The sequence below is a fragment of the Gossypium arboreum genome, chromosome 5, assembly GCF_025698485.1.
Source record: "Gossypium arboreum isolate Shixiya-1 chromosome 5, ASM2569848v2, whole genome shotgun sequence".
NCBI classification, from domain to species: Eukaryota; Viridiplantae; Streptophyta; class Magnoliopsida; order Malvales; family Malvaceae; genus Gossypium; species Gossypium arboreum.
This window is the reverse complement of record NC_069074.1, coordinates 85,387,168-85,412,688: the sequence shown is the minus strand read 5'-3', so window position 1 is coordinate 85,412,688 and position 25,521 is coordinate 85,387,168. Positions and strand designations below refer to the sequence as shown.

The window sequence follows — 25,521 nt, the reverse complement described above, 5'->3', positions numbered from 1 at the left end:
AACCATACCTTTGAATTGGTGAAACTGCCTAAGGGCAAAAGAGCTTTGAAAAATTGATGGGTTTATAGGTTGAAGAAAGAAGAGAAGTCTTCATCTCCACGATACAAAGCTAGATTGGTCGTCAAGGGTTATACTCAGAAAAAGGGGGTTGATTTTGAAGAAATATTTTCTCCGGCTGTGAAGATGTCCTCTATCAGAATTATACTGAGTTTGGCAGCTTGTTATGACTTAGAGGTTGAACAAATGGATGTGAAAACTGCTTTTCTTCATGGTGACTTGGAAGAAGAGCTTTACATGGATCAGCCAGAGGGTTTTGTTGCACAAGAGAAAGAGGACTATGTGTGCAGATTGAAGAAGAGCTTGTATGGTTTGAAGCAAGCTCCAAGGCAATGGTACAAGAAGTTTGAGTCTCATATGGGGAGCAAGGCTACAAGAAGACTACTTCGATCATTGTGTATTTGTTAAGAGATTCTCCGGTGATGATTTTATTATTCTTTTGCTCTATGTTGATGATATGCTTATTGTTGGTCAGAATGCTTATAGAATTGAGAAGTTGAAACAAGAGTTGAGTAAATCCTTTGCAATGAAAGATTTGGGGCCAGCAAAGCAAATTCTTGGCATAAGATTGACACGTGATAGAAAGGCCAAGAAATTATGGTTATCACAAGAGAGGTACATCGAGAAAGTACTTCAAAGGTTTAGTATGGACAAAGCTAAAGCGGTGAATACTCCCTTTGCTATGCACTTTAGATTGAGTGTTAAGCATAGTCCTTCCACAGAAAAGGAGAAGGAAGAGATGCAGAAAATTCCTTACTCTTCAGCCTGGGTAGTTTGATGTACTCAATGGTTTGCACGAGACCAGACTTGGCTTATGCCGTTAGTACAGCTTAGTCGGTTTCTTTCTAATCCAGCAGAGAGCATTGGAATGCAAGTGAAGTGGATTATGAGATATCTTCGTGGCACTTCCAACATGAAACTTTGTTTGAAATGAGAAACCTGTTCTTGTTGGGTATCTGATTCGACATGGCGGAGACATTGACTCGAGGAGATCTACTTGAGTTACTTAATCACTTATGCAGGGGAGCGTGGCATGGCAATCAAGATCGCAAAAGTGTGTTGCATTGTCCACCACCGAATCAGAGTTCATTGCAGCAACTGAAGCGTGTAAGGAGATGCTTTGGATGAAGAAGTTTGTGCATGAGCTTGGTTTTACTCAAGAGAAGTATGTCCTGTATTGTGATAGCCAGAGTGCTATTCATCTTGGTAAGAACTCAACTTTTCATGCTAGATCTAAGCATATTGATGTGAGGTACCATTGGATACAAGATGTTCTTGAAGCTAAGCTATTAAAGCTTGAGAAGATACACACTAATGATCACTACAGGAGAATAGACTTTTAGCGGCGTTTTTTTGGCCTTTAGCGGCATTTTTAAGCGCCGCAAAAAACGCCTCTATAGCAGGCGCCGCAAAAATTTGTGGCGTTTATTTAAAAAAATGCCGCTAAAGACCATGACTTTTAGCAGCGTTTTTTTTACAAACACCGCTAAAGACCATGACCTTTAGCGGCGCTTTTTCCGCAAACGCCCTAAAAATCATGAATTTTAAAAAAATTATTTTTTTATTTTTATGTTAAATATTATATTATGTTTAATTTTTGAAATTTAAACTTTAAACTATATACTTTTTAAGGATAAATAAAAAATATTAATTAAATTAAATTTTCCATTAAAATTTAAACTTCAAAACTAAATATAAAAATTAATGAATTTAAATTTAATACATAAACTTTGATTCAATTTGTAATTTAATACATAAAAAAACACACACACACACACAGAGACACAAAGTATTACAATTTCTAAAACAAAATTCATCCTGGTGAGAATATAATGCCAAATCATCATCACCTCTCATTGCAATGCCTACAAATCATCACCACCTCTCATTTGCAATTCTCCTTTCCTTCTGCATATATTTATATCCATTTATCCCACCCAAGATGTTGCGAAAAAACATGCTTTCTCAAAGGTGATATATTTAAACAAGGTGACCAGTTTCCTCCTAGAAAAGAAGTTGGCTTCGTATCTAACCATACTATAGATGATGACCGCAAACTTAAAACACTTTCCATGCTATTTCTAAACCCAAACCCTTCTTTAATAGAAGACATCAATGGGTACGGCATATCATGTTTAACTGCTAATTAAACTCCAGACATAGTACTTTCCCAATAATTACAAAGTGGCAAAACGTTTGGAAAATGTTGAGATGAATGATATTAGCATCATTGAACCTAGCAATTTCAACTGAAGCAACAAATCAGCAATCACACCCTTAAAGTTACAGCATTTTTTCCCTAATATTTCACCATGAACATTATTTCCTACACACCAAGACTATTAGCGAATACTAAAAAGTAGTAATGCATTTTAAATATTAGCATTTAACTTTCAAAATTATAATAAATAGGACTGGCATATCACTGATAGATCATAATTCAATGATAAAACTGCAAAACATAAATCATTAAGGCAATAGCTTCCTCTACATCATCCTTGTTTCTTCCAGCTACGCGTCCTTTTAAAGATTCGAGCACATCTCTAAGCTTCTTCAAAAGGACATGTTTCTCCAGTGATGCTGCCTCTGTGAGTCTAGCCTGAATCCAATAAATGACTATAGTTTGGTCACATGACAATCTGTAGGGATTAAAAATTAATAATAGTCCCAATGCTTCTCAATTGTTAACAGAAACAGCAGACGAAAAGAGAAGAATGACTCGCATGAACAGACTTCGCAGAGAGCAACCTAGTTCTTCAAGCCAGTGATAATCCAAGGAGCATAAACAAATCATAACCTATAAACCAAAATTTATCAATCAACTGATCGCTTAATGCCACTCAAGCAGAACATTGAGCTAACCTTTTAGCATTAGATTTAAACACAAACCAACTTATAAATAGTCTCAAACAACCTATCTTCAATTCTTTAGATTCTTCGTAAGGCACAAATAAGTCAATTTAAAGGTAAAAAACTTATACAAATGTCTTTAGCAATCTATCTAAGAAAACTGCAACAACTAAATTAACTTTGAAAGGAGAAAATAAAATAAACGCTACACTATCTGTAGGCAGAAGGAAAAAAAATATAGCTTTGTCCATATCAAACACTACCAAAAAGAAAAGAAAGAATCAAAATGTACAGGGAATGCTCTGGCACACATTAACAAAATGCTGACCAAGACTAAATCTCATGACTCAACAAGAAAGAAAGCCGCCTATGTTGAAGGTAAGCCATTTGCTGGTAAAGGATTCTTAAGGGATAGCAAAAATAGGTTAGCAAAAATATGTTCAAGAACTTCACATTCAGAACATCCTCACATGAAATATAAGAGGATTCAACTGTCCTCTTAAGCAAAAACAAGTAGTCAGTAGATTGCCATAGCTTGCATCATAGAGAATCAAAATAAGTTCAAAATGAAGAGTTAAAATTTACCTCAGAACACGAATTCCATGCTTCGAATACTTCTCCTGTTAAAACCATGGGTGGGATCAATAATGGCAAACCAACGACGGTGGAGCAAAACAGCATTTCCATCTAACGTCACCATAAAAAATGTATAGCATTAAACGCACTACTTTTTCACATGTTTAAACCATCATCAGCAAAAATCACCTGTGTTGTTTCAGGGTTCATGTTGAAGATAACTTCTTGCAAATTACCCAGAAAAGAATCCATTACAAGAGCACCAATCACCATTATTACACCAATTACACTGAAGCTTGGTGAAGTTTGTGCATCAGCTAAGGTGAAAAGGATCAAACCCAGTACTAAAAGTATTGCAGAAACATATTCGTGTGCTGGGTATTTTCGTCTCAAACCAGGTATGAAGGCACCCATTACCATCACTGGAAGAACCTAAAGATATCCATAATGAAGCTTTAAAAAAATAAACGCAAAAACAAGAACAATGTTGTGAAGAGTGAAAATTTTCAACTTTGGGGGTTTACTTTGGTGGATTTAAACATGAGCTGTGCTGGGTAATTGAGGAAAGCTAAAGATCCTTTTGTGAGGCCGTGAGAGCCCATGAGAACAACAGAGAGTTTCACATAAGTCTTCTATGGGTTCACCATTTTCTTCGGACTGAAACCTTGAAGGTAAATCAGAAAAAGGTAGACGAACCCTTGGACAAATGTGAAGTACCAGCCATAGCTGAACACAAAAAATTAATATAAATAAATTGAAAATAATTACCAAAATAAAAACTACAGCAGTTACCTGAACTGGAGTCTATTGTATACATATTCCTGAAAAGCAGCAAATATCAAAAAAAAAATAAAATTCTTAAAATGATGCATTTAAACTTTGTTTGGTTGCCGAGAAAATAGAAAAAGAAAAGAAAAACAAAAACAAAAACCTCGCAAATGCCATTGACAAGGTAACCAAAGAAGAACCCAGAAGAGCAAATGAGAAACTGCTTCCATTTAGGTCTATCAGAAAGCGAAATCCCAAACAAAAAACGAGCACATAAACAAAACAATAAAAATCAAACAATCAACAAAACCCTAGCATGAGCATTGGCTCTTTCTTCTCAGCCGAACCTTGACCAGATTTCCTAGAACTCCCCTTTCTACTACTACCTTTGAAGAAATGAAAAGGAAAAAGAAGTGTGACTGGTGTAGGTGTATTGACTTATGTTGCAGGAAATGGGAAATTTGAGGGCAAATTTTGAGAGTTATTTGGGGGATTTTGGGCGCGACGAAGATGAGAAGAAGAGGGAGTAATGAGCGGGTAACAAAAAAGGGAGAAATGGGAAATTTGGGTAACAAATTTTGTGGCATTTACCTAGAAAACATTACTATTGTTTAATTTTAATTTTTATTTTTATATTTTTTCTATTTTTTATTTTTTCTTTCAAATTTTTGTGCTGAGATTATCATTTTTTAAAATTTTTTAATTTTGAATATTAAACTTTTAACTGAAATATGGACTAAAATATTAAATATTAAATATTAAATATTAAATATTTAAGTTTTTTATTTTTATTTTTCATTTTAAATTTTTAATTTTAAATTTAAATTTTTTGAAGATTTTTATAATTTTAAATTAACATATAAAATACAAAAGGAAACTTTAAGAGAAATAAAATAGAATCGATGAATTAAAAAATACAAATTTTTGATTTAATCCTTTAAAATTATAAAAATATAAGCTATTAAATGGTGAAATAGCATTTGTACTATTATAAAAGTATAAAATTTAATTTCGCCACCCCAAAAAAAATATCTAACTTCGCACCTGCTTTGAATTGTCTTGACAATATTTGCAAGTTTCAACCATCAAGAATTTTATTTTTCACTTGGACTAAATTAAAATTGTAACCAATTTGTCAATGTACCTTCGTTTTCTAAAAGGATCAAGTTATGTTATAGTTCAATTCTTTTAAAAATTTTCAATTTAATCCTACACTTAGGAGTGATACAACAATTTAAGTTCAGATAACAAAATTAAAATTAAAACTTTATGATTATAATCAAAATAACAATTAATTTTTATATAAACTTTTAATAAATATATGAGTTAAATAATATCTTTTCGCATAGGAGTGTTAAATCTTAAAAAGAAAAAGTAATTCTCTTAACATACTTTAACAAATTGAATACTAAACCACTTAATCAGAAAAGATAAAATATGAGATAAGTATTTGTACTTTTCAGTAAAATTAAAATTTAATCATTATATTTCTATTCTTAAGAATTTAATTCCTTCATGTTTCAAATTTTTGAATTTAAGTTTAATTGTTAAAATTACTTTATTATTATTATTAAATTGTTAGGGATTTAGGATGTCGAATTTGGGAATGGGTGATAATATTTTAGGGATTTAGGATAAGGAAGAAGGGGGAAATAGAACTGGGGAAAAACGGGGAAAATGTTAAGTGTATCAAATGTGGGTAAAAAATAAGACAGCTAAACGACGAAGTTTTGAACAAAATAATTTAACATTAGCAGCGTTTATAACCTAGCGCCACTAAAAATGCACCAATTGCGGCATTTAGGGTTTTAGGGGTTATAGTTTGGTGTTTAGGGCTTGTTAGGGTTTAGGGGTTTACTATTTTAGGGGTTATAGATTAATGTTTTATTTTTTCTTTGGGGTTTAGGATTTTAGGTGTTATATAACTTTTAGTGGAGTTTTACCAAAAGCGCCGCTATTGCTCTGGTCTTTAGCGGCGTTTTACCAAAAGCGCCGTTAATGCTCTGGTCTTTAGCGGCGTTTTAACAAAAAACGCCGCTATTGCTCAGTTTTTAGCAGCGTTTTTGTTAAAACGCCGCTATTGCTCAGTTTTTAGCAGCGTTTTTGTTAAAACGCCGCTATTGTTCTGTGTTTTACAATTTTTGCGGCATTTTTTGATAAAATGCCGCTAAAAACGCCGCTAAAGCCCTATTTTCCTGTAGTGGATAATGGTGCTGATATGTTGACGAAGGCCTTACCAAGAGGAAAGTTTGAAGCATGTTGTTTGACCTCCGGCATGGAGGCATTCCCCACATAGTTGGAGGGGGAGATTTGTTAGGTATGGGTCCCACTATGTGGGAAACCCATAATTTCTGCCACATTTTATTGTCTCTTTTTTTGGTTTTGTCAAAAGCCATTTTTTTGGGGCTTTTACGGGTGTGTGGGTAGAAATTTTGAGAGAGTGAGATTGAAGCTCATCTAGAGAAAGAGAGAAGAGAAAATCAGTTTTTAAAGCTTGGTACAGCAGTGATCAACTCTTCGATCGAAGGTTCATCCGTGGTTCGATTGAGCTGATTTTTGGACAGCAGCTAGGCGATAAGGTCTTCTTGACTTTGTACGGTCAGATTTTTCATCCGAGCCTTGTAGAGTCGGAAATACCCATTTTTCAGTAGCTGCGTTTTTTGGTGATGTTCTCTCATTTTTCTCTCTTTTGCTAAAGATTACATATTGTTAGCCTTGTTGGAGTTGAATGCTTGTTGTAGGCTTGATATTGTGATCTTGTAGTTGAACATTTGATGATAGTGGAGTTCTTGATCGGACTCTAAAGTCCCGTGGTTTTTACCCTTGATTTAGAGGGGTTTTCCACGTAAAAATACCGATGTCTCCATTTATTTTTGTTGTGGTTGCATTAGTTGATTTGTGGTTGATTAAGGTTGCTAGAGAACATATCTTGTGCTATTGTGCTTGCCATAATTTTTGACAGGAGTTATAGGGAGAGAAAGAACACCGGTTGTGCTTTCGCTTTGTTTCGGTTGTTCGGTTTCTTCCCAACAATAATGTTATGTGAATATTACCCAGAAACATGTTAAACGTAATGATAATACTATATAACATCTTATAGATTGTGTCACAGAATTGTATTTTAGCCTTAAAAATAATAAAAATTTGATTTAATCTTTTAAAAATTATAAAGATATAAACTATTAAAATGGTGAAATTACATTTTATTATCGTAAAAATATATGATTTAATTCCGCCACCTCCCAAAAATTTTCGCTCCGCCAATTGGTTTTGGTCACTCAACTTCAATAGTTATAAAAATGGTTATTGAATTATTTAAAAGTTTTCATTACATCGTAATATTTCAAACTTATATAGTTAATGATAATTGTATCATAAAGATGCTTACGTTCTTAAACTAAAATTTTCATTATTATTTATGTTAATATCTTATATACATTTTAGATTTATATAATTATTTTATTATGTATTCACTTTACTATAATTTATATAAAAGATAATTACAATAATATTCATTATATTAAATTGAAAATATGAAAAATATAAAAATTACTAAAGCATAATATCAATTAAAATAAATATATAATTTTCTTTATTTGAAAACTTTCTATATGCATTTACATGTGAATTATTTAAAATATAAATAATATAATATTTTATATTAAAATTTTATTAATTAATTTGATGTAATACATTTTAGTTAAGAAGTTTACCATATGGCATGCATAAATTACATGGATAACTATACAACAATTCGAGAAGTTTATCAAATTTGCTTGGAAATCCATTTGTTTCATTACTACATTTTTCCATATATATGAAAAAACTAAAATTAATATTTAAGCTTCAAAAGCTTTATTAAATAAAAATTCTCAAATACCAAGCTTAGATAAGTAGTAGATAAGTAGAAGATACCAAGATTGATGATGATAATGTCTTTAGGAAGTGACTTCTCAAGTGATTTTAACAAAATCTCAAAGTTTGGTTGTTAGGTTATGGAAAAATCCCAATAAAAAAACAAGAAATAATGAAAAAGAAATAATTACAAAATGCTCTAGAAAATGATTTCCAACTCAAAATTACAAATAATTACTGACATATTTGCTCTTAGTAATCTTTAAAATTAACTATTTGTTACAAAATAAAAAGATGGAAAGTAAAGAATAAAGAAATTAGGAGAGCAAGAGAAAACGATTTAATTAATCAATGATAATATTTAAAATGCTTCTTCAAAGTCTATATTTATAGACATAAGAAGTATTAATGAAATGGAACTCTACTTCCAATGAACTCTACATCTAATCATCAAATCGTTAGAAGTAGAGTTCTTTTTCATTTATATTTATTATATCTATAAATATAAGATTTTGGAAAAGCATTGTAAATATTTTCATTGATCAATAAAATACGCTCTTTCTTTTACTCTCCTATTTACTTTGTTTTTTTACTTTCTATCTTTTTATTTATAATACATTATCAGCACGATTCTCTTTTATTTTATAATACGGTCATTCCAAATCTGCTGCTCAAGTTGTTGTCGATTGCCTTCTAGAGCTATTGCAATTTCAGTCTTGAATGGGAAATCATTATCTAAAGAAATTTATATAACCCTCACGTGGGTGATGACGATGATGTTAAAGATATTTAGGTATATTTTATTTATTATATCATGTTTATTATTATTAGAGACTAATCATGACAACATGAATAGATAGAATCTGATTTGAAATCCACATATGTTTGCGGTGGTGATTATGAAATAAAGAATCAATGGAGGCGTTTAGAAATCTCTCCTACTAGATTTGTTGTATTCCTCGAAGTGAATGCAAGCATAAAGAAAATAAAAGATATAATCATGAACCACTAAAAGTGGGAATATATTAATAAATAAGAGAACAATGAGAGTTACCAATATAACTCTTCAAATGTTAAAGATAACTTATGTTATCAATGTGATATGAAAGATTATTGGGCGCATATGTGGCGTATGCCCAAATATTTTGTTTCTGTTAATATTCTTTGAGGAAGGATATAATATTGTAGTAATAAATTCTATCATTACAGACAGAAAATATTTATCTTATTTGGTTATTATTCCAATATTTGGTAGTACAAAATTAGTTGGAGGCTTTGGAAGAGCTATTATATTATTACCTAAAGGTATAAAATTTTTCATTGATGATACTTTATTTTCCACTAAATCTCAAAGAAATTTATTTAGTTTTAAAGATATTCGTATTAATGAGTATCATATTGAGACTATGAATGAGAAAAATATTGAATATCTGTATATTACAAATGTGGAATGTGGAAAGAAATATATTTTAGAAAAACTACTTGCTTTTTCATCAAGTTTATATTATACACATATTAGTGCAATTGAGGCACATGTTACTACAAATTAGAAGTTTATAGAACCACATACTTTTACTATTTGGCATGACCAGTAAGGTCATCTTGAATCTATTATGATGCAAAAATTAATTGAGAATTCATATGAACATTCATTAAAAAACCAGGAGATTCTTTAATTTAAAGAATTATCATTTGTTGCTTGTTCTCAATGAAAATTACTTATTAGAAACTCACTAACTAAAGTTGAGATTTAATGTCTTGTATTTCTGAAATGAATATAGGCCTATTCTGTAATACCCTGAAAATCTTTACAGTAATATATTATCCTTGATATAATAAAATAAGGAAATAAAGTGATAAAAAGGGAAGTTTTGAGTTATGGCAACATTGGGAAGTAAATTATGATATCTTGATTCAGGAAAGGACTAAATTGTAAAAGTTAGAAAAGTTTTGTTGCCTAAGAGTAAATACTCAAGACTTAAAAGGGTTAAAGTGTAAATATGAAAAAGTTGAAGGACCAATAGTGTAAATATTTTAAGGGTAGAATGATCTAGAAGCTAAGGAAAATGGATGAATTAGGACCAAATTGAATAAGTGAAGAACTATGAGGGACTAAATTGCAATTTTACCAAATTAAATGATGACTCAAGGATGGAATTCTAAAAGATCATGAAGGGCAAAATGGTCAATTAGTAAGAGAGAGAATTCTAGAATGTAATAATTATGTTAATGATATTTTAAATTAATTAATTAGATAAATATTATTTTATTAATATTTTATGAGATATTTAATATTATTTTATTATTATTTATTTAGTATATAAGGAAAGAAAGATGAAGAATTTTCATCATCTTTCCTTTCCAAGCAAACTAACGTGAGAGAAAGAGAGGAAGAAAGAAAGTTTTACTTTCTTTACAATTTGGTCCTTTTACCAAAAATTCACCATTTTCACCCAAAAATCAAATGAATTTCCATAGCTACCAAGAGAGAAAATGTTAAGGAGAACATGGGGAGTTAGAATATCAAGTTGGATTCAAGAAATAGAAGCTGGAGGAGAGAAAATCAAGTTAAAGATTGGTATCAAGAGAATAAGGTAAGTACATCAAGATTTCAATATGTTTTAAGTTTGTTATTGTTGATAAATCATGGAAATAATGTTATAGTAGAGTTTTATTACATAAGGCCCTATGTTCTTGATATGTTAGTGAAGAGAAAATAAGAGAAAGTGATGAGAAATGGTGTAGAAAAAGAAAATAAGGGTGTTATAACATGGTAATTAATATCTTGCACTAAAACAGTTATGGACAGCAGCAGTAGTCTAACTTTGAAAAATCACCATAAATTTTATAAATTGAATTAGAAGATGAAAAAAATATGGAATTAAATCTTAATGAGTCTAGTTTCTCATAGAAGAAACATTGTAAGCAATGAATTTGTAAATTTTGATATATAATGAATTTTGTGAGACAAGGTCAGAATGAATTCAGGTTCCCCTGTTCAGACTTTGAAAAATAATAAAAAAATGAATAAACATAATTAGAGGCTTAAATTTATATTTATAGAATCCTGAATGAGTCTAGTTTTATTAGAAACAAACTAGAACATCATTTGAATTCTGTAAAAGGAGATAACTAATTTTTAGTGAAGAAGGGTCAGAATTGTCAGACAGCAGAACAGGGGTGACTTTAATGAATAAACTGTACTAATTGGCTAAACCAAAAATTCTGAAAATTTTATGATAAGAATAAATGTGAGTCTAGTTTCAGGAAAAATTAACGGATCTTAATTTCGAGTTCTGTAGCTTAATATATAAATAATTTAGTGACTATGACGCAAATGGACAGTTTTGAATGTACATATAAGTAAATAGTGAAATTATTGATAATGTTACTTCTTGTATGTTATATAAATTAAGGATGTGGAATGGAGAGGAGGAGGAGGAAAATATGTATGAATATTCATCTAGCCTGGCTAATTTGCATGTTTTAGGCTCAGGGACTAAATTGAATAAAAGTAAAATTTTATGGGCAATTTTATAAAAATGTCGAAATGACTAAATTGCATGAAATAGATTATTTTATTATTTAAATTACAAAAATTTAACTAAATTATCAATTTAGTTCAAGATCGGGGAAAACATGTTTTAGGGATTAAATTGAAAAGTGTTGAAATTATGGAAAATTTTGATATTTTATAGAATTCATGGACTGTTATCAATATATATGAGAATAATAGTTGGAAATAAGGATTAAATTGCAAGAATTTTACTTTCCGTCCCTAAGGATGAAATCGTCATTAATTAAAGTTTAGGGGCAAAATGGTAATTTTGCCTAGAGCATTAATTAAATGTATTAGAATATGAAATGAATGAAAATGATGATCAAATTTATTTATAAAGATCCGGACGACACAAATACGAGACTTGATCATGGAAAGAAAATATATCGAATAATGAAATAATAAACACGAGCAATCAATGAGGTAAGTTCGTAACTTGAATTATATTCGAAATGCTTGAGGTTGTATGTTATTGATGTGAATATGATTTGAATGTTCATTGTATGAAAATTTATAAAACATTGATATATTTGATAAAATGGGAAGAAATCCGGTTGAATGAAAGGAAAATTCGATGGATCTCGAAAAGGAATTGACGGTAAAAAGGATCTAGCCGGACGGGTGATCCTATCTGATATAGCCCTCCGAAGAATATGTGTAAAATGGATTTAGCCGGACGGGTAATCCGAATTAGGGTCTGAATTTAGCTCGACTGGTAATTGGATCAAGCTCATTAGAGTAATTGTCGCTTGGGATTTAGCTCGACCGGTAATCCCGACAATACTCTATGAGTTTATATTGTGGATTTAGCTTTGACCGGTAATCCCGCCGCAAGGATGAGGTTCATGGGAGTGTGCTCCCGATATAAAATGTGTAAGACCATGGTTGAAAGATACCATGGCAACGTGATATGAAATGAACAAGACCATGGTTGAAAGATACCATGGCAACATGACAGAAAATGAGTAAGACCATAGTTGAAAGACACTATGGCATCATGTCAAAGATAAATAAGACCGTGGATGGGAGACGCCTAGCATCATTGAACAATTGATATTCGTAATATGTATCGATGACTAATGGTTATATGAAATAATTATGAAGATAGATAAACGAAATAAGTATAAGTACATGAAATATAATTTATGTTAAGTTTGATATAAACTATTACCTAATAAATATACATAAAATATATGGAAATGATGGAGCATGAAATATTGATATAATGAAATGAATGATATATGCTTATGAAGAAACGGTAAAGGCATGATATGTTTCATGACATGTACATATATGATTATCTTTGATATGTTGATACAAGGAAATTATGTAATTGAGACTATTATTAAACTCAAGTGCGATATGTCGAGAAAATAGGTATATCAGTGTTGAATTTATATGAGATATGTGCAAGTATACTAACAATGTTGCTGTTTGATGCTTATACAACTGTCAAACTGTTGATTGAATGGTAATATATTTATTTATATGATGCATTGAATCGGTAAGTATTTAAATTTTTTTTTAGTGATCTGTAAATGGTAGTAATGCTCCGAAACCCTGTTCTGGCAGCGGATACGGGTTAGGGGTGTTACATATTCATCCCTCATGTAGATGATTTTGATATTATATGATTTTTGGTAGATGCATCTACAAAATAATCACATGTGTTATCAACTTGCAACCTTTCATTTGCAAGGTTGTTTGTTTAAATAATTAATTTTTGATTATGCAATTAAGACAATTCATCTTGCTAATGCTGATGAGTTTACATCTCAGTCTTTTATTGATTGAGTTTGAAAAATTTTCGTAAAAGCTTGTTATTTATGCCTATAATGGTTTAGATAAATTATTAATTGAACGCATCTGATTAATATCTAAACCATTACTTATGAGAACTAAACTTTCTATTTCAATATGAAATTATGTTGATTTACGTGTTGTACGCCGTCAAATATGGATAATAAATCGATCCCACTGCCATTGACTTGCTTAAACTCCACGAAACCATTGCCTTCCATTGGATGATTGAAAATTAAAAATCATTTTAATATAATACAAATTAAAGAATAAGATCTATTGATTTAATATTATTTTATTTTTATTATTTTAATTTCTAACTTTTATTATTATTATTTTGAAATTAAAATTATTAATTTTAATCTTTGCATGAGTAATATATAATTGAAAAAAAGTTATGGGCGCGTGACATGATTTTACATAAGGGCATAGGTTGGCAAGGACGGATACAAGATTTTACTCTAAAAGAGGTGAAACTTTTAAATTGAACGGCTTTTTTTAAAGTAAAAAAGTGTCAATTCTTCTAGAATATTTTTTTCTTATCAAACAAATCAATTTAATATTTTTTAAAATGCAGAACGATTTAATCAGTAAAAGAAATTAAAAGAAAAAATCATACTATATAAAATTAAATATTTCTTTCCAATATACAAAAAATAATAACTAATACTATACTAAAAATTTCATAAATACCATTATAATTCCAAAAATTAAATTAAAAAACTTGGCCTTAGTCTTATATCTCAATACTAAGCATCCTAAATTACACCCTCCGCTTTTTCATAAGATTGAACTCATCAATGGTAGAATCCGTTGAAAATTCTCGAGCTATCTCATTTTCAATGTATGTCACCAAGTTGAAAAAAAATCATCCTCCATTCTTATTCGAAGCATTGTATTTACAATTTTCATGGCTGAAAATGTTTGTTCGGCTGTTGCAATAGACACAAGAAAAGTTAGCACAAGATGGATAATTCTATCAAGAAGAGGATAAATAGTTGACTTATTTGTCTTAGCTAACACTTGACATAATTCGATAACTGTAGGGGCTTTTTGCAACTTCGTGCTTTGATGAGCATGAAGTTAAAAATGCTTCAATTGAATCTTCATGTGTAGCTTTACTTGCTTCGTAAAATCATCCAGATAAAAATCATTCATAAGCTTGCAGATATCTTCCACCCAAAAAACTTTGTAATTATCGTGTGGATCCAAAGTGGAGCTAAAAAAAAAAGTAACTCTACTACCCCATCATTAAAGAAAGAAATCATTTCTATTAGCAATGAATCGATACCAAAAATGAATATATCAAACCGATATTGATGCTCAATTTTGAGGTTATCCCCCTAGATGCAAGGCTGACCTCGACTAGCTTTGTACGGAGCACTTAAATTGGGGACTTCTAACTCATGATCTTTATATCTCACACATGTTCTCTGAATTTCAAGAGAAGCGTTTTATTTGATGACACCAGCTGCATCACGTTTAGTATTTCCTACGATTTATACTGTAATGCTTGATAGAGATTAGCAATGATTCCAAGCATCTCAATCATGAAATGCAAGATGAAAACAAATTCAATGAATGTCATTGCATCATATATTCCATCACTTTTGGAATTGATGATATCTTGTAAGACAACACAGATGGAATTGAACATCCTCATCAAGCTATTGAGAGAAGCTAAATTAGATCCCCATCGGGTATTGCCTAGATGTTGGTGAGTACTGACCTGATTTTTCCCTTTGCCAGTTTCAAGCTCGCCACTGTCAATCAACTCTACGACATGAGATGCCTCGATGTCTCTTAATTGATCATGTCGCTTACTTGAATAAGCAACCAAATTGATTATACCAATCAAGTATGAAAAAGATTGACAAATAAGAATAACCTCCTTGGATATAGCTCCTAGAGTTAATTGGAGACAATGAGTAAGGCAGTGAACATAGTATGCAAATCGACACTTTTTAGAAAATAATGTTTACAAGTCGTTCCATTCGCCATGCATATTACTTGCACCATCATATCCTTGATCACTAATATCATTCACATTAAGGAAATGATGTAAAATAACTTCACAGATTACCTTCCCCAAACCTAACGATGTGTTGTCTTTCACATGAACCAAATCAAAGAATCGTTCACGTATAAAACCTTCTTTATCAACAAATCGCGATACAAATTCCATTTGTTATTTCTTTGACTTATCACGAGCTTCATCCACTATAATGCAAAACTTTGAATCTCCAGGGTTCGAGCCTCCTCCTCCTCCTCCTCCTCCTCCCCTTTCATTTTAAATTCAAATTTGGCAAATATTAGGAAAATTACAAGTGACGCCCCCAGGGTTTACAAACCCTAGGAATTTAACTATTTCTTTCCTGTCGAAACCATAGTTAAAGGGTTTTTTTTTTTTGAAAAAATGAGGTTCGACTTTTTGAAAAATGAAAAATGGGAGTCACCACCAATCTTTTAAAGTGTGATTGGATCACTATATATAACGTTTTGGCCTACGAAATTATAAGAAAATGGGTTCGGGAGTCGGTTACGTACGAGGAAGGATTAGCACCCTCGTAACGCCCATAATTGGTACCAAATTGAGTAATTCTTGTCTTACTGTCAGAAATTTGAAAGAATTTTAAATTAATAATATTTCCTTTAAACCGTGATGTTTTAAGAGAAGAATCAAGATTCATTCGTTTTAAAAGAGTACAAACATCACATCCAGCATGATTGGACATGATATCTTTAATCTTTCGTAACTAAAATCATCTCGTGATTTATAAAACTTGTTTAAAAGGATATTTTTAAATATTTAGACAAATGAGAAATTGCAACCCCGCATGTTAGGGCACTATTTCTCGAATTTCTAAGTATTCAAAACATTGCCTTGCTCTTCTTTAAAAGTTCCTTTTTAATTAAATAAGATATGACTTTTGGTTTTAAAAAAATGATATGTTTTATATATTATAAGAAATTAAAATAACCTAATTTCAATATATATATGTTTTATCATTTCATGCAAATATAGTAAAGGGACGAACAAGGATCTAAATTATCTAATATGCTATTATTTCATGCATGGTCATAAATAGTATTATTACATACACAATTCAACATGGAATATAATGAATTCAATAGTATAAATTGTATAAAGCATACATAACAACATTTTATGCAAATATATACCTAAATTATCATAAATAACTAATTTTACGCTAATATATAAATACAAGAATAAAATGATATGTAAAATTTAACCTATTAAACTATATGAAAATAAAAGAGAATTTAAAATAAATAAGCAAATTAAATGTATGAAATATAAAAGTAAGCTTTTAGAAATATATTAAACGATGTAAGAACAATAAAGAGAACCTTTTAAAAGAATATATACATATATAGATTATATTATTATATATAATAACTTAGTATATAAGAAAAATAGTGTACTAAATATTGCTATTCTTTTTAAAAATGTATATAATTAATAAGTAAAATGTATACTTTATGATAAAATAAAGGTAATGAGGAAATATGATAAAACATAATATAATTTACAAATAAAATATGTAATAATATAAATCATATAGTAATAAAAATATATGTAATACAATATATGAAGAATATATAAGATAATAATAATTTAATAAGTATTTTCATATAAAATATAGTAAAATAATTAATATATATAGGAAAATACATAGTATATACTAAATTTTTAAATAAAATGTATAATAATATGAATTATATAATATATAATATATAAAAATAATATGTACTAAAAACATATAATATAAATATAAATAATATATATATATATAATAAATATATGATAAAAATTAAAAATGTATAATAATATAATAGATAAAATATAGTAAATATATATATATATATATAATGAAAATACATATAACATATAGTAAAATGCAAATATAACAAAATAAAATATATATAAAAATATATGATAAACAAATCCTTTTTTAAAAATAATAATAATATATTGATAATAAAAATAATATATACTATTTTATAATTAATATTAAAAAATATATATATAAAAATTAAAATTGAATTTAATTGAAGAATCCGGGTTAATTATAAAATAATAAAATATTTGGACTTAATTAAAACACAAGCTAAAACAGAGGGACTCATTGGGTAATTAAACCCTAATCCCAAAACAATGACGTTCTCTGGAACTGATTTTTAAAAGGGCACTAGGATTAAATTGAAATAAATATAAAAGATTGGGGCTATATTAAAATAAAAATAAAATGAAATTAAAATTTGAAAACACGAAAGGGTCAATAGGGAAATTTTCCCATTTTTCCAGAACGCGCGGATTCTACCCAGATTTTTGGGTCAACGTGCGGATCTTGTGCCTAGAAACGACGTCGTTTTGTGCTTATTGGATTAAACCAAAACGGCGCCGTTTCATTTATGCTATATAGGCCAAACTTATAGTTCTAAAATCATTTTGCCCCAGCTCTAAAAAAAAAAAAAGAAAAAAAATCCTCTGAATGAGGATCTGGGACCGGCATCGGAGCTCCGTCGAGCCTCCGTTCTCAGGCGGTCACGTGCCCACGCGCCACTGCGAACGCCGCCACGTATGACGGCCGGAAACTAGAAAGTTTCCTTTCTCCGACGCGAATAAAAAAAAGGTATATTCCTCCTTTTCCTTTTACTATTTGCCATATATATATATGTACATATATTTAAAAAAAACACCTTTATTTATTTCAATCGACTGTGGTGCCCTATTCAGTATATGTGCACAAAAAATAAACCTTTTCTTTGAATCTGTATATTCTATTTTTTTTATTCTCTGTGTGTATTCCAAGAACATAAGAAATCGATCCCCTTTTACATTGAAAACATTCAGCTTTTATAGCCTTTGTAAATGATTTACAATTTAGGAAAGAAATCTTTGATTTCTTTCCCTATTTTATTCTTATTTTCTGCTGTCGTGTTTTCTGTCGTTGTTTTTTTTTTGTTCGCAGATAAACCGCGAGGATCTTGCTCGATCACTGATGTCTGCGTGCTGATGGAGCCAACTCCATATCGTAGTGCGAGGAGATTTGATGATTTCGGCGTGATTTGCGCGTCGATGGTGGCATGATGTATGACGGTAAAGTCGAGGGATCACGGCATGCTTGGTGGCGATGATTGGGCTGTTGAATCTGTGAGATGAAAAGTCACATCGCTTGGAGTGCCTGAAGCTTCCAGAAATTCTTTGCGGCGCTGAGTTCTCAGGAAACCCTAGGGTTCCCTTGTCTGTTTTTACAGTTTTGAGCTTTTGGGCCTCGTGTAAACCTGGGTCAAAAGGGGTTAAGTTATTTTTGGGGTGTAAATGAGTCTGATAAGTTTGGGCTTATGGGTTAATGGTTGTAACCGGTCTGCTAGGTCTAGGTTAAATAGGTCAATTAATTTGGGCCTTTGTAAACTGGACTGTAATGGACTTTTTAAATAAATAAACATTTATTTATTTAATTCTTTTTATTTTATTTTCAGCCCGGTCAAATTTGGGCTACTACATTTCCTAATTAGAATTTACAACTTGCCCCTTCCCAAAATTACAATAGAATTAGAATTTCAACTTACTTTTCTTTTAAAATCCTAATAGAATTTGCTCTCGATCTTTCTATTTATTCTATTTTCTTTACACCATATTTTCATCCTAATTGTTGATAATTATTTTCCTTTCCCAAATCAAATCATCCTCCATTCAATCATTCTTTCTATCAATTTTGTAATTATCATCAATAGCATCCCTATTCTTACCAAGAATCAGATCGGGTTTAGGTGAATCGGATCAGAATCATGCGTGAGAAACGTCGACCGGACCCTACGGCCTTCAAGTGAATCAATGGAAAATCGTGTGAAGTTTAGGGCCACATGGGCTTGTAGACCACACGGTTGGACTACACAGCCGTGTGCCTTTGTAAAATGTAGGGTAGTTTACTTCTCACATAGTCTCAACCCTTCTACATGGCTTACCACATGGTCGTGTCTCTCCTATAAGGTAATTTTAATGTTTATCACACGGCCACAGTCTGCTACTATAATACCCTTCAACCCTAAATCGTCACCAGAACAAGGTTATGGGGCATTACCAGACAAATCAGATAAATCAGACAAATTACGGATAATTCTTAATAAATAAATAATTAAACAATTAATTATTTAACAAACATATATATTATAGTATAATCATAAATTCATATAAATTATATGTTTATTTCTAATTGACTTCATTCATTCAAAATTTTTTTTATAAAAATTTCGACAGCATTTCTTCTTATTTTTACATAAAACCCCCTGCAAGTTCAAACCAGAAACCAACTAATCATAAACCAATGGCACAATCAAAAACAATTTAAACCTAAATACACCTAAATCATAACCAATTCATTAACATAGTAATTTAATAACTAAATATTCATAATATTAATCAAAATTAACTAATAACTTCATTCATTTTTCATTCCAACTTAATACCAAATTATATAATATAATCTTTACCATTTTATCAAACTAAGAACAAAAATATGGTGTACCATTCTTACAACCAACATTACAAGCATATCTATATAACCTATACAACACCTAGTACATGCCACTTTCAATTAAGATAGAAAACATCACCAAAAATCTTTTTGCTGGAGTCAGGATCGTTCGGATGCTAGACCGGGACACTGGACTCCTATTAACCTGTGCACAGAAACAACCGCACGCTGAGTATTCCATACTCAGTGGTATTACCATAATTCAAATTATAATAGTAATAAAGAATTATAATTACCAAACATGTAACTATCCAATTTCTCAAATATCAATTCATTCTTAAATTTTCATTAATTAATAATAACAATACAATTTTTAGCTATTCTTCAATTTCCATCACATATCACATGTAAAAATTTCAATCACTACATGTACATTAAGTTCATGTATTTCATTTTCAATCTCAATCCATAATTTAACTTTCTCATTTCTTTCAATATTTCAATAATATAATCAATCAATTTATTTTAAATTTCTCATTTTAATTGTTCACCCTATTAACAAACTCGGACTTTGACGGATACACGAATTCCAACCCAAACACACCAATATGGCACATTGTGCCTAAAACGGTACATAGTACCTGATCAGTATATGACACATAAAGTGCCTAAAACGACACACGAGGTGCCTGAAATACAACACATAAAGTGCTTGATCGGTAAAGCCGGCAAATCCCATACACTTCCAGATCCTATGGTATGCCAATAATATCCGACTCAGCCCGACTAGTTAATAGGGTATTTCAACTCTCAATTCACTTTCATTTCCAATCCAAGATCACTTTTCAATTACAATCTCACATTCAAATCAATTTACAATTCAATTATACATACACATTCACCATTCAATTCAATTCTCATTCAACTCAAATATCAATACTTACCTTATAACTCACTTATTAAATATAGAATTTATATAAAACATTTAATAAAAAGTAATTTGAATTATAGTAATACAAACCATGAATTTCTCGTTTTAATCCTCGATAGCTTTCTCCTTTCCTTTGTGCCCCAATGTCTTGGGTTCTTTGTTAACTACTGAAAATAATAATTTATAATCATCAATACAACACAATTTAATTTAATCCATGAGCCTAAACATGCAAATTTAACCATTTTTGTACATATAATTCCACTATTTACTTATATGTTCATTCAAAGCTGTCTACTTGAGTCATTGTTACTAAATCATTTATATCTTGAGCTAAGAAACTCCAAATTAAGATCCGCTAATTTTCTCTAAAATTAGACTCACATATATTCTTACCGTAAAATTTTTAGAATTTTTGTTTAGCCAATAAGTATAATTTATTCTTTAAATTTGCCCCTGCTCTGCTGTCAAACAATTCCGACCATTCTTCACTAAAAATTAATTATCTCCTTGTACAAGATCCGTATGATGTTCCCGTTTAATTATCTTGAAAATAGGTTCATTAGGATTTTAAACATATAAATTCTAACCCATAATTATTTTTGTACCATTTTTAATGATTTTTCAAATTCAGAACAGGGGAACCCAAATTCATTCTGACCTTGTCTCACAAAACTTATAATATTTCATGATCTACAATTTCGTTGCTTACACATTTCTTCTGTGAGAAACTAGACTCAATAAGATTTAATTCCATATTTTTTTTCATTCTCTAGTTCGATTTCTACAATTTTTGGTGAATTTTCAAAATCGGAACACTACTACTGCCCAAAACTATTTTGGTGTAAAATGTTAATAACCAAATTTACAACACCAATTCACACTTTATTTCTATTCAAATTTCATTCAAACTCAAATTTAACTATTAAATTTTCAACATATTTTCCTAATTTCAAATTTTCCTCAATTTAGTCCCTAAAACACAAAACTTATAGTTTACTTTACATTTCAATCCCTTTATCTATTCTAACTTGAATTCCTATCAATCTAACCCCTAATTCATATTTTTATTCAACATGAACAATATTTAGAAATCTAATAACTTTCAAAATATTAATTTAATTTCATCAAAACTTTGTTCTAAAGCTTTTAAAACATAAAAATTAAGTAGAAAGGGCTAAATTGACTTACCTATTAAACTTCCAAACCTTGAAATCCAAATTTTCCCTTTTCCTCCTTTCTTTGTTTCTCCCTATTGTTCTCTGTTTCGTTTCATTGTTCTGTTTCTTTTTTATTATTTTATATATATATATATATATATATATATATATATAATATATAATATAATAACATTATATTATTTATGCTTAAATAATAAGTAATACTTATTTATTATTTATATATGTGTATATTATTATTACATATATATCCATAGATCACCATACATTTGTCATACTTTTATTTATTTATCATATAAATATCTTATAATATAATTATTTAATTAATAAATATATTTTATAAATAATAAATATCTTTTAATAATTAAATACATGTATTACAAATGTATGTATTTTTATTTATACACTCGTATCAAATAATGACCATACACATGTCTTTATTTAATTTATTTCATAATATAATATCAATTCAATTAATAATAATAACATTAATAAATATCAAGTATAAAACCATAATAAAAAATTTATTATACATATTTATGCATAAAAATCAAAGATTTTTATGCATTATCCGCCTCACTCAGGACAAATGGCATAATTTCCATTTTGGTCCTTTTCATTTTCTTTTAATCTACAATTAAACTTTCACACTTTATTCAATTTAATTCTTTTATCTAATTATCCTTATTTTAAGCTAATTCACTTCATTAAACTTTAATTAACCACTCACTTAACTTCATAAATATTTTTAATAAATATTTACGAGGCCATTTTTCAGAAACAGAGGCCCGAAAATACACTTTTCCTATAACCTTAAAGTTCGGGTCGTTACAACTACACGGCTTGGCCACGCAGTCGTGTAACCCTTCCACACAGCTTTTAGCCTTTCACACAACCTGACCACATGACTACGTACCATTGTTTTACAATTTTGCCCAAACATTTGAGAATTATTCTATTTAGTCCCTATATAGTCCCTTGAATTGTTTTTAGAGCTTTATTACTCACATTTGAATCCTTGAAAATATGAATAATTGAAAGCTATGATCTGAATGACTGAATTTTTACTGTTATATGCATAATATATGAACAATACATGTCTATTGTCTTTATATTACTGATTGCATGTTCAACATGTCTTTTGATACCGTTAAATCAAATATATGTTAAGCATGACTTTGCTACCATGCTGATTTGTTATAACCTATATTGCTATCGTATTGATCTGTTATAAGCATGTCATATTGCATTGCATGGGGTAGGATGATATGAACGGAGGAAGTTTGAGCAATTTATCTACACCATTAAGTGGTTTATCCACATTGTTTGAGCAGTTTATCTGCACTGTTGAGTGGTTTATCCACACCGTACTAGTAGCTTGTCTACAAAAAAATTTTATAAAAAAATTCTGGTAGTTCATCCACCCTTTTTATTACTAGTGGTTTATCCACAACTTGGTATAAAAGTTCTGGGGAACTTCTACTGTGGGGTGTAACGGAGTTGGGTAGGATCCATTCTGATAAATTGAAATTGTATCATCATTCATGAGCATGTGCATACATAAATTGTGAATTCTGAAATATTATGATATTGATGTGTTGATCTAAAGAATTGATACTTCAAATTACTATTAGATTGTGATTGTCTTGAGAATTGCTATTTGTATGAGTCATCTATTGTTTGCATTGATTTACTTGTGATAGGACTCACACTGAGCTTCTTAAGCTCACCCCATTTATTTCAATCTTTATAGATTACCCGTACAAGGTTAGGGTGCGGGCACGACATACAAAAGGCTCGACTCAGATTGGTATTTTTATTACAAAGTATTTTAGATTTACTATTCAATTTTTTCTTTCTGTTATTTTGGAATTGTTTCTCTTTATTTGAATTGTGGCATGAGACTTCAGCTTTGGGTTTATTTAGCATGCGTGATATTTAATTTGATTTTAAGATATTGAAACATGGATATAGAATTAATGATGCATAATTTTTTACTTAATTAAAATTAAATTTCACATTGTCGTTGTTAGATTATAAATAAAATTTTGAGTAATAAATAAAGTAGAAATTAACTAAGTTTTCAAAAATAGTCATCATTACAAAAAAAAATGTTAAACTTAATCGGTTTTGTTAAATCATGAGTTTTTCTGAAAATAGGCTAAGTTCTCCTCTAAGATAAATAAAAAATTTAAAACAACTATTTTATAAACTTCGCTAGCTTCCTGGGTCATTTCGACGGCCAATGTAATCTTCCAAATTTGGGCCTAACGTCTAGGTCAGGTTGGGAGGTTACAATTATAGAAAATTTGTATTTAGAGCCACACTTTGCAGTCTATGGTGTGGGCACTTTTTTAGCATTGTCTTGAAGCGCTCTCATGCCTCATATAGGGATTCACCTTCGTATTGTTTGAAATTAGTGATTTCTTTCCTTAACTAATTGGGAAAATTTTTATAGAGAAAATTTTCCGCTAGATCGTTCCACGTGGCAATGGAACTCGATTCTAATGAGTCAACCAATTGACTAAATTGTCGCACAATGAGAACGGGAATAACTGAAGACGTACGGCATCATTGTATACCCCATTGTACTTAAAGGTGTCACATGGTTTCAGGAACCGCTTCAAGTGTTGGTTCGAGTCTTCCACCATGTTCCCCTTGAACTGTAGAGTATTCTAGGTCATTTGAATCGTGACTACCTTTATCTTGAAACTATTTGCATTAATTGTCGGCCTTTCTATGTTTCCTTACACTGCGTCTAGTGTAGGTAGGGTGTACTTGCGCAACATCCATTGATCCATTGGGACTCCTTCCTGGATGTTTCTTTTTTGCTCTCGTGGATCTTCAAATAACAGGCTTTCCTAGGGTAAATTAATTACCGTGGGTTGATCGGTGTTCATTACTTGCGCCTTAATAATTGCTTTGGATTTGAATATGGATTGATTGGGGTGTTGGAGCTTCAAGTCATAAATGACCTAAAAGAAAAATAAAATAAAAATAAATAAACTAAAATTAAATATCATATCTATAGGTTTTAACTTTCTTGCTTTATCTTATTAATTGTAAAAATATATATTTTCAAGATTTATTGCTGAAACCTCCTAGCAATGGCGCCAACAACTTGACCGCCTATAAACGAGTTATCATTTATAGTAAAAAATAAACCAAAAATATATAGAATTAAAATGATGGTGTCCACAAGTGCAAGGGTCAAATTGTAATATAGTTTAGTTACAACAATACACTTTGGAAGTATTTTGGGGATCGTACCCAAAGGAGGATGAAATAAATCGATAAAAACATTTTTACAATAATAAGTCTAAGTAGTAGTAATTAATTCCTATATTGTGATAAACCATAAAATATATTAATAAGAAATTTTAAGTAACTAAATAAATAAACAAGAAAAATAAAAAAATAATTAAAATCAATAAACCAATCAAG

The 25,521-nt window shown here is 30.1% G+C and overlaps 1 long non-coding RNA gene, 1 other non-coding gene and 1 pseudogene across 2 annotated transcripts; 2 read left to right on the top strand and 1 right to left on the bottom strand.

The window, feature by feature from the left end:
- Positions 1-2,252: 2,252 nt before the first annotated feature.
- LOC108451547 (UDP-galactose/UDP-glucose transporter 2-like) lies at positions 2,253-15,650 on the bottom strand (annotated as a pseudogene).
- A 2,297-nt stretch (positions 15,651-17,947) lies between these two features.
- Positions 17,948-18,952, top strand: LOC128293258 (uncharacterized). Its single transcript, XR_008283407.1, has 2 exons — positions 17,948-18,123; positions 18,463-18,952. It is a non-coding gene; the product is annotated as an uncharacterized LOC128293258 (long non-coding RNA).
- A 5,457-nt stretch (positions 18,953-24,409) lies between these two features.
- On the top strand, positions 24,410-24,515 carry LOC128293553 (small nucleolar RNA R71). Its single transcript, XR_008283734.1, has one exon. It is a non-coding gene; the product is annotated as a small nucleolar RNA R71 (small nucleolar RNA).
- Positions 24,516-25,521: the final 1,006 nt, after the last annotated feature.